Raw genomic sequence first — 9,340 nt, 5'->3', positions numbered from 1 at the left:
TTGTTGCTCATTAAAACACCAGTTACAGGGGCTCATGTGAAACAAAACATATGCTACCATGGAGAAAGAATTAAAGGAAGGAAGGAAGGAAAAATAATGCAAGTAGTTAGAACCAAAGTAAGTCTTTGCCCAAGTTTGACTGAAATATCATATAGATGAACATGACATTGTCATTAAAATGAGCTTAGGTGAGAAGGAAGAACTGAAAGCATACACTATATGTGAACAGTAATTAGCAACTGATCTAACTGAAAAAAAACTAAAGCAATATAATATTGATGTCATCAGGTATTTTAACCATTTTCTTCATTAGTCTTCCAGATTTTTGTCATTTATTGAGTGATCACACTCTGCTTTATCCCAAGCATATGATCTATGAGTATACTGTTGTGCAAGGTGGAAAACAAAAACCTACAAACAGCTCTGTCAAGAATCTAATGGCTTAGGTAGAATTAGAATTCAAGGCATCAAAAACCTCAACCCCCAATTTAATCCTTTAACCATTAGGCCACACTCTCTTTCAAAGCAGTTAATGGAAACAGCATTACCCTTTTTTGTACAGATGTAGATGCCCTATTGATCTGTATCACATAGCACTTAACACTGGATGATTTGGCTAGGAAAAGTAATGTTCACTGTTCCATGGAAAATCAGACAACAATGCTAAGATTTGCTATAGAACCAGGAAAATAGCATGAGAGATGGGGAAACAAACAAGCACAAAGGGAAAAAAAAACCCTCATCTGCATGTTTTTCAAAGCTAGTTTTTACTCCACAGGAAAGCAGTGTGGTAGAGTGTAACTGTATTAAAAGTAAAGCTATTTCTGCCTAACACAGATGTGGATCATGGGACTGGAAACTTAATAAACCAACAGCTGAAGGCCATAGGGTTGCCCTCTCCCACTCCCCTACCTCATTTACAAAATGACATGTTTTTCTTCACCATGTTTTTCTCCTCCTCTCTCTTTAGTGGCAGTAATGCTGAATGCTCTTGACATAATTCTTCCTTCAACCCTGACAGTCATTTTTTTGAATACTATCCCAGAAATAAAGCTCCTGACCTTGTGTCTTTCAAATGGCCATTGGCTTAGGTTACCCCCAATTAGCCAGACTCATTTGGAAGTATCCAGAGCAGTCAGGTGCTTCACTCCTTGCTAAACTCAGCCTTGTGAGTGAACATGTCACTTTATTCAGGTCAATTTTAATTTTCTAGGGGATTTCTTTATTCCCTCATGGTTGAAACATAGCAAAATAACAGGTTTAAAAAGTAATCTACAAATATATAGAATTCTGATGCTGAAAGTACTATGAGGCAGCATTCTACATCACTGAGAGTTGCTTTTCAATATCTCAAGGTAATTGAGAGAATTATGTGAGAATGCATCAACAATGGAAAGCTTATTTTACATACTTACAAGGTGGCTATGTGCCTGTACAATGCAACACAAACACATGCACTGTGCAGGCATAATACATCGGTGATATCTGGGTGTCTAGATCTCTCTCTATATATATATACCATCAAATATGAAGGTAGATTTGTTTTGTGTGTGTGTGTGTGTGTGTGTGTGTGTGTTTGTGTGTGTGTGTGTGTGTAATTAAATGCAAAAGTTGGCTTCAGGAATAATTTGATAGTTACTATAGATGGTAATAATTGAGGTTTCTTAGAGAACTTTTGCAAAGCACCATGAGTTGTGGGCAGTCTTAACATCAAGGAAATATAAGAAATTAAAAGTCTATTTGAATTATGCTTAAAGAAAGGGCTTTTTATTCTTTAAATTATTAAAAAATAACACTTCATTCTAAAATAAATTCATTTTTATATAGGAAGATCTAGTAGTCTTTTTGCTTCCTTTATTTTGTATTGAATAGTCACAGAACTCTTCTCAAATCTTTCAGAGTCTGTATGTGCTGCGCAATTTTATCATAAGTCATATTTTATTCTTTTCTCAAAAGAGTAAACTGTAAGCTTTCTTAAGAGATAACATTGGATATAAATATGAAATACACACAGTCAAAATATACAAATAATGCAGGCTGAAATCAGTGCCTCTTCAAAATACTATAAGGCTCCTTTTCATATTTAAGCAAGGAAGAGAGAAATTGAATTTAACTAATGCAAATGAAATTAAAACCAAATTGGTTGTCCTATCAAACTGACTTGGGCTATATTTAGACATTTTCTGTTCATGAAACTACCCTTTAGAGTATATAATATTATAAAAATAGGAATTTTCCATGTTTGTTTAAAATTGAAATTAGGACAGATTATGAAAGAGTGGAAAAGCATTGCCAGTTTTCCATGTAATATTTAACTGAGTATGAATCATGAATAGTATACACATAGACTACTGAGAGAAGCACACATATACATACACATGGCAGTGCACATGCATGTTTCTATGGCCAGACAGTATCTCATTACATCATTGCTTCAAATGCATTTATTCTCTCTAATATTGTTGGCTGTTTCAGGTTAACTACCAAAATCATTTGCCTCAGAAGGGAGATTTAATTGTCTTACAACTACCTCTGTGAGGTACAATAGGGATTACAAGAACCCATTGATTATACTATTGGGCAGAATAAGGGACTCTTATTCTAGCATTTCTCATTCATTTTGTCATTGCATTCTCTTTGAAAGAGACCAAATGGGTCCCAGCAGGTGAAAGCAAAGAAACCTGAAAGGCCCCCTTTGATGAATGACAATACCACAACCACCCTAACCCCCCCCTCATTTTTGGAGATTATAAAACCTTATTAAATCATGCCCTGTTAGATATTGATTGAGAGGGAGCTAAACTAAAACCAACAATAGCAGCATGGATCAGAGAACATTGCTTTCATCAATGGGCACTAAACACAGCTAAGCTTTTCAATCTCCTTTTTCCGGGCGGTGGGGGGACTGAATTTTTTTTTTTTTTACTATTTACTTTTGTTTAAACCATTATGCCAGAAAGTCATACAATTATAGCTGCTTTGTCAGTCAAGAATAGATTGTAGTTGTCTAGCACTTCATCTTTTTGAATGTAGCAGTGTATTGCACAAACAATATTATACTTGGTTAAGATTCAGTATTATTATGATTATTTGGGGGGTGCAATTCTAAGTAATTATCATAATTATTCTTGACTCTGGGACCCTTTTGATGACAAGGCTGCTTTAAAGTAAACCACTTGGACATAACAACCCAAGATATTTGAAAGGAAAGTGCTGCCAGAATCAGAGGTGAAAACTCGCCATATTTTAAGGCTATCCTGATTATCAGGCTGTTTGCGTTCCTAGGCTGTCTTTTCTGCCATCTGTGAACACCACAAGCAAGCAACCTCTTCATGACAATCACTTCAGTAGAACTTGAATATGTCTGCTTCTGAGGACTTGTGCAATAAGACGGTGCTAATTAACTGTCAGCCTTCTTTTAAAAATATAATAAACCAGTAGAGTGCATTTTTGAAAGATATTTTACCAAAACAATTACAAGCAAGAATTAAACTTCTGTACCAAACTTTGCAGGCCTTATTATAAATAAATATATTTTTACTTTAAATAATTCTTATGTGATAAAGTTTTTCAGTGTTCTTATTGACGATAGCAAATAATATATTTTCCCTCTTGAATGGCTTAATAAATTTATTTCTTCCACCCAAGAAAAGGAAAAAAAATCAAATGAGAAAGAAACATAAGAGTAAAAGAATTCAAGAAAATATTTGTATGTGAAGACAACCGTGTTTCTTCAAAAAATTGTAGTTGCATGGTTAAATGAAAATGAGAAGAGAAAATGAAGTTCATGTCACAAAATATAATCTGAACTATAAAAGATGCACATTAAAATTATTAGTTTAATAGCAAAGATATTTTCCTAAAGAGAAAAAGTATTTGTAGAACCATCATGATATACAGTAAAAACATTTGAAAAATTCTTTAGCAACTGAAATTGTCATAGAAGACTATAGTAATGAAGGCTTCTACAAAATGAAAACAAAAATTTAATATCAAGTTTATCTTAGTAAAATGTTTCTCAACTTGGTGGGAATAATGAAACATTAAAAGGAGCATTTCCCAGAAAAATATGAAATAACATTGAAAAGTTTTCATTTATTTTCTTATTAAAATTCATCTCTGAAACTTTATTCTCCAAAATACACAAGAAAAAAATAAATTAGATACAATAAAACAATAAACACAAATAATGGGAATAGTAAAAAAAAAGTACCTTGTTTGGGGGCAAAATTTTATATTCTCATATTTAATAACTATTCAGTTAAAATTAAATTACCTTTCTAATTTATATTTTATTATTTAATTACGTAAAACTGACTCAAAACCTTCTTGTTTATTGTTTATTTTCTACCCATGGGATTTCCTAAAACTTGAACTTTGACGCTAGGCCTCATGTTCTTTTATGTGATAATTTATAAATCTTATTTTTCTATTTGCCTTTTCATATTTAAATGTTATCTATCACATTAAAATTAACCAGTAATTCATTCCTACCATATTTTAAACCATATATCTAGTTTATTTTAAAACATTTCAACTAGAGGTCAATTATCAAAAAGTCTCTTAAAATATTATTTGGTGCTTGCATTTTTATAATGTTCAAAATCTTTAATTTTCATATGGTACCTGATATTGGATATAGACAGGTGACAAAATCTGTTACTAATTTTATTTTTAATTAAATGAGTGTTTTCCTTTTAAACTTATTCTAATTAGTCTAATTCCTATGCTGATTTGTGTTTCTAAAAGAACCCTGATAATTATTTTCTTAAACTATGAAAAATTTTAAACCACTCCTCAAATGTCAATTTTGGACTACTCACTATCCTTCCCTGTAGCAAGTAGCCAGAATGTAAGATATTTGCCCATTTAAGCATCAATACATATTTTTTAAATGCCTTTAAAGTAAATTTTGTATTTTCCAGTTTTTAAAGGGTGCTATAACTGTTAACTCTTTAGAATTAATTAGAAAAATGTATTAAAATAACTCTACTTAATAAGAAACCATTATAGTAACAACTTATCAACATTTTAAGTATCCTTTTTTCATGTATGAGAATTTTTAAGAATGTTCTGTGTGCCAAACAATTATGGCGTTATGTGTCTGAAGATGTAACTCTAAATATTTTCTCTTCTATCACATTTAAAGATTGAAAACAAATAAGAAATTACAGTAACATTAAATTATAGTAAAAATGTCAGTTCCTATCACTGTCCTTAAAATTGAAATTTTAATTCTTTTTAATCATTGATTTGTCTATCATTTTATGATCAAATTATACATAACATACTCTTTTAACAGCTTCTGATACATATGATATATATGCAAATATATTTGTATTCTGTGATCTCTGTTCCATATTTAGCACTTCCAAAAATACTGTAAAATAATTTCAGGTTCTATTAGAATTACAGTAAAAAATGGAAAAGCAGTGCTACATCCTTTACCCAGATATTTCAAACTGTTCATATATAGAGATTTTTGCTTAAATTGTCTATTTATCAAAAATGCTATTGAAATTAATTTTTTCTTTTTATCTTTCATATACTTCCAAGGACCAACTTGTATAATTATAGTGATGTAATATATATACATGTATATACTATATGTAGTATATGTGCATTTACATAGTTTAGAAAAATATTACTTCAAAAAGTCTTATGCATATGACATTAAAATAAGGTTGAATAGTTGTTTCAAACTGATTTATTAAGCCAAAAGGTAACTCCAGATCTTATTAGCTTTTGTTGGACTAAATATAATCTTCTCTAGTAATATGGGATAGAGAAATGAGGGAAGAGTGAATTCTCATTTAATTTAAATTAATATTATAATTAATAGAAATTCTAGTTCAATGAAATAGATATTTGAATTTTAGTGGAAAGTAACATTTTAATCATCTCTTTTCAGATGTGAATGTTTGTGACAGATTCAATGGCACAAATATTGAAAAAAAAAAGTTTTAATTGTCATTTCTGGAGCTGGTAAGACAATGCCCAGACAATGGTTACTACATGTAAAGGTTCTTCTCTTAGAAACTTACATTTTCTCTAAAATGCATTTTTTTAATATTTATGAAAATTTAATTTCCTAGGATAAAAGACTTTAGCACTTGATTAAATTTTAAGATTATGCTCCTTCCCTCTGGAGCTTCTCCATGAAAATATTTGGATGGACTTACCTATCGCCTCTTTAAGACTCACTGTAGTGTAATTAAACTGCAGTTTCATCAAAATATCTATGAGAAGTTTGTTTATAGAAGCTAAAGGTTCCATTTTGATTCCATTAAGGCCTTCCACTTCATATCAGCATGAATTTATAAAGTACATATGTTAATTGTTCTCATTCCGTGTAGGGAAATCAGAACCATCTCTTGAGGAAATTTTGAGAAGCCAGTCCTTTTCTTAGAGGGAAAACTGAGTCCATAGTTTATTTTCTTAAACTATGATACATTTTAATCTACTCCTCAAATGGCAATTTTGGACTCACCCACTATCTTTTCCTGTCTGTAAGACAAGCTGATTGTCACTCAGAAGTACCTTTCCCCTGTCTAATACAATACTGACTGCAAAACTATGAAATATTTTAGGTGAGACTTGCTTTTGTTTTTGTTTTTAACAACAGTTAACAGAAAGATGGCACATACATTACACTGAAGCCAATGCTCTCTCCTAAATTACTCATTGAAATCTTCCAGAAATGGTGAGGCAAAGGGTAAACCAATCCAAGAGTGACATTCACATGACACTGTTGGAAATGAACTTTAAAACTTGGGGGAGGAGAGTAGGGGTATAAAAGGAAAAATTTACGTGGGGGTAACAATATTCAACAAGAATTGCACTTATTTCCTTACTTAGGTAACTGTAGCCCCACTGGACATCACCTTTACATTAAAAAAAATCTTCCTTGGAACTTGTCTTTAAAGTAATCTTAATAGTTGCAAGAAAAATTTTTATATTTTATGCCTTACTTTATTTTTACATCAAGGCCAGGGATATCTATGTTCATCAAACCTAATCCCAAATGTGTTCCAAAGTCGGATCTTCCCTTATGGGACATGGATTTTTCCATTATAAAAATATTTAGGGGCTTTTGGAAGCTATTATCAAAAAAGACATCCAATATTGATCTGAGCAATAAATGGCAGCATTCTTGAATTGTGTATACCTAGTCAGATGGTCATTTTGAAGCACTTGATTTCCATGGTTGTTTGATTATGTTCATTAAAACAATAAGCAGTACTTCCCTGTGGTCATAATTAGAATATCTGCTTTTATTTTCTTTACAAAAAAGCTGCCTCTTGCAGCTCTTCATGCGCTCTGGATGAAATACAATATGGAAATGTGAACTTCTTGGTCACTGTTTATAAATTCCTTAGGTATGGGCCTTCTGAGAAAAAGGCTCTCTTTGTTTATATACAACAGGTAAAATTTAAGATTAATCTTAATTTATAAAGGATTGTAATTCTTATTCAAATTAACACTGAATGACCTCAGATGTACATTCTTTTGCTAATTTAAACAACTTCAAAGTGAAAAAAAAGTTGGTCTTCAAACTTCAACTTAGAAGTTAATACCATAAACACTAGTTAATGTATCAATGTCCAAGTTTTAAAGTCTCATTTAAAAAATAAAGTTTTAAAGTCTCATTTAAAAAATAAAGTGTTAGCGGCCACGGTGGCTCATGCCTGTAATCCTAGCTACTCAGGAGGCTGATATCTGTGGATCAAGGTTCAAAGATAGCCCCAGCATAAAAAGACCTGAGACTCTTATCTCCAATTAACCTCCAGAAAATGGGAAGTGGGGCTTGGCTCAAATGTCGGGAGGTAGCCTTGAGCTGAAGAGCTCAGGGACAGCGCCCAAGCCAAGTTCAAGTCCTATGACCCACAATAAATAAATAAATAAAGTAAGTAAGTAAGTAAGTAAATAAATAAAGTGTAAGGTTTGCAGGGAGTGAATGTGAAGGTATTGGTGAAGTTGAGGGTGATAGAGAAGAATGATGAAAGAGGTGGCACTCAAAAATACCTTGTACCATCAGTGAATTGAACAAAGGTACAAAGCTACAACTACTTAAAGACAAAATTGTAAAAATTTTTAAAAAATTAAAGTAATATAAAGTGTATGAGTTGGGAGTATACCTCAATAGTTGAGCCCTTTCTGAACATGTACATGGCCCTGAATTTGACACCCAGTACTACCCCACAAAATAAATAAGTAAAGGGTATTTCAGTACTGTTTTCCAAAGTTTTGAAAATAAGCCTCTCCTTATTAGGGAATTATACTTAAAAATATTATTCACCTGATAGATTCAAAAAGATATTTTTCTTTAAAAGTTGAATAGTATTTTCAATTATATAGAATTAAGAATGTTGCAAATATTTATTTTCTTTCACATTGACTTTCTCTATTAAGAATAAACATAGGGGCTGGGAGTTTGGCCTAGTGGTGGAGTGCTTGCCTAGCATGCACCAAGGCCTGGGTTCAATTCCTTGGTACCACATACACAGATAAAAGCCAGAAGTGGTACTGAGGCTCTAGCCTTGAGAAAGTCCAAGGACAGTGCTCAGGCCCTGAGATCAAGCCCAGGACCGGCAAAAAAAAAAAAAAAAAAAAAAGAATAAATATTATGCAATATTGAAATGTATTTTTCCCTTTTTGAAAATTCTGAAACTTTCTTTTTTCACATCAGACAGTTTATGTGCCCATGTCAAAACAAGATCTGAGGGAGGCACATGACATACAAGTGTGTAAAGACACAATCATCACACATATGAACAGGAAAGGAATTTTTAAATTTTATAATATCTTTATTGTCAGGGAAATGTATAGAGGGGTTATAGTTACATTCTCCAGGTAGTAGGTGCATTACTTCTCACACATTGATACCCCTTCTCATGCTTTTGTCTCTATTTCCCTCCCCATGTTTTCCCTCCTTCCCTTGGAGAGGGATTTCTATGACTTTTCTAAGGACTTCTTTTTTTTTTTTTTTTTCAATGAAGAAGCTACTTGGTATGTGATAATCCTTGATCAAGACTTGCAATAGAAGTGAGCAGATTCTAGAATCTGAATACAAACCTGGTATGGACAAACTATCCCAACATAAAATTTTAAGAATTTCAACTGCTTTAAAATAAATCAGTTCAGCAATGATGTCTTCTCAGAGATCTGTGCTGAATGCAATTTTTTTTATGGCATGCGCCTTCCACTCTGAACAATACTGAAAGCAAAATCTTGAATATTATGATCACTAGCTAGACCTTGCAGTAATCCCATGCTGGAAACTTCATCACTTTTTGATTGGTGAATGCATTATCTTTTGTGTGGAAAAAGTATTTTTCTT

The 9,340-nt window shown here is 32.2% G+C and overlaps 1 non-coding gene across 1 annotated transcript; it reads right to left on the bottom strand.

Moving 5' to 3' along the window:
- Window positions 1-8,683: 8,683 nt before the first annotated feature.
- LOC150064250 (small nucleolar RNA U13) lies at window positions 8,684-8,787 on the bottom strand. Its single transcript, XR_016535320.1, has one exon. It is a non-coding gene; the product is annotated as a small nucleolar RNA U13 (small nucleolar RNA).
- Between the last annotated feature and the right edge of the window lie 553 nt (window positions 8,788-9,340).

This window comes from Megascapheus bottae, chromosome 4 (assembly GCF_031878675.1).
Source record: "Megascapheus bottae isolate mThoBot1 chromosome 4, mThoBot2.hap1, whole genome shotgun sequence".
Taxonomy (NCBI): domain Eukaryota; kingdom Metazoa; phylum Chordata; class Mammalia; order Rodentia; family Geomyidae; genus Megascapheus; species Megascapheus bottae.
This window is presented reverse-complemented; position numbering and strand designations above follow the sequence as displayed.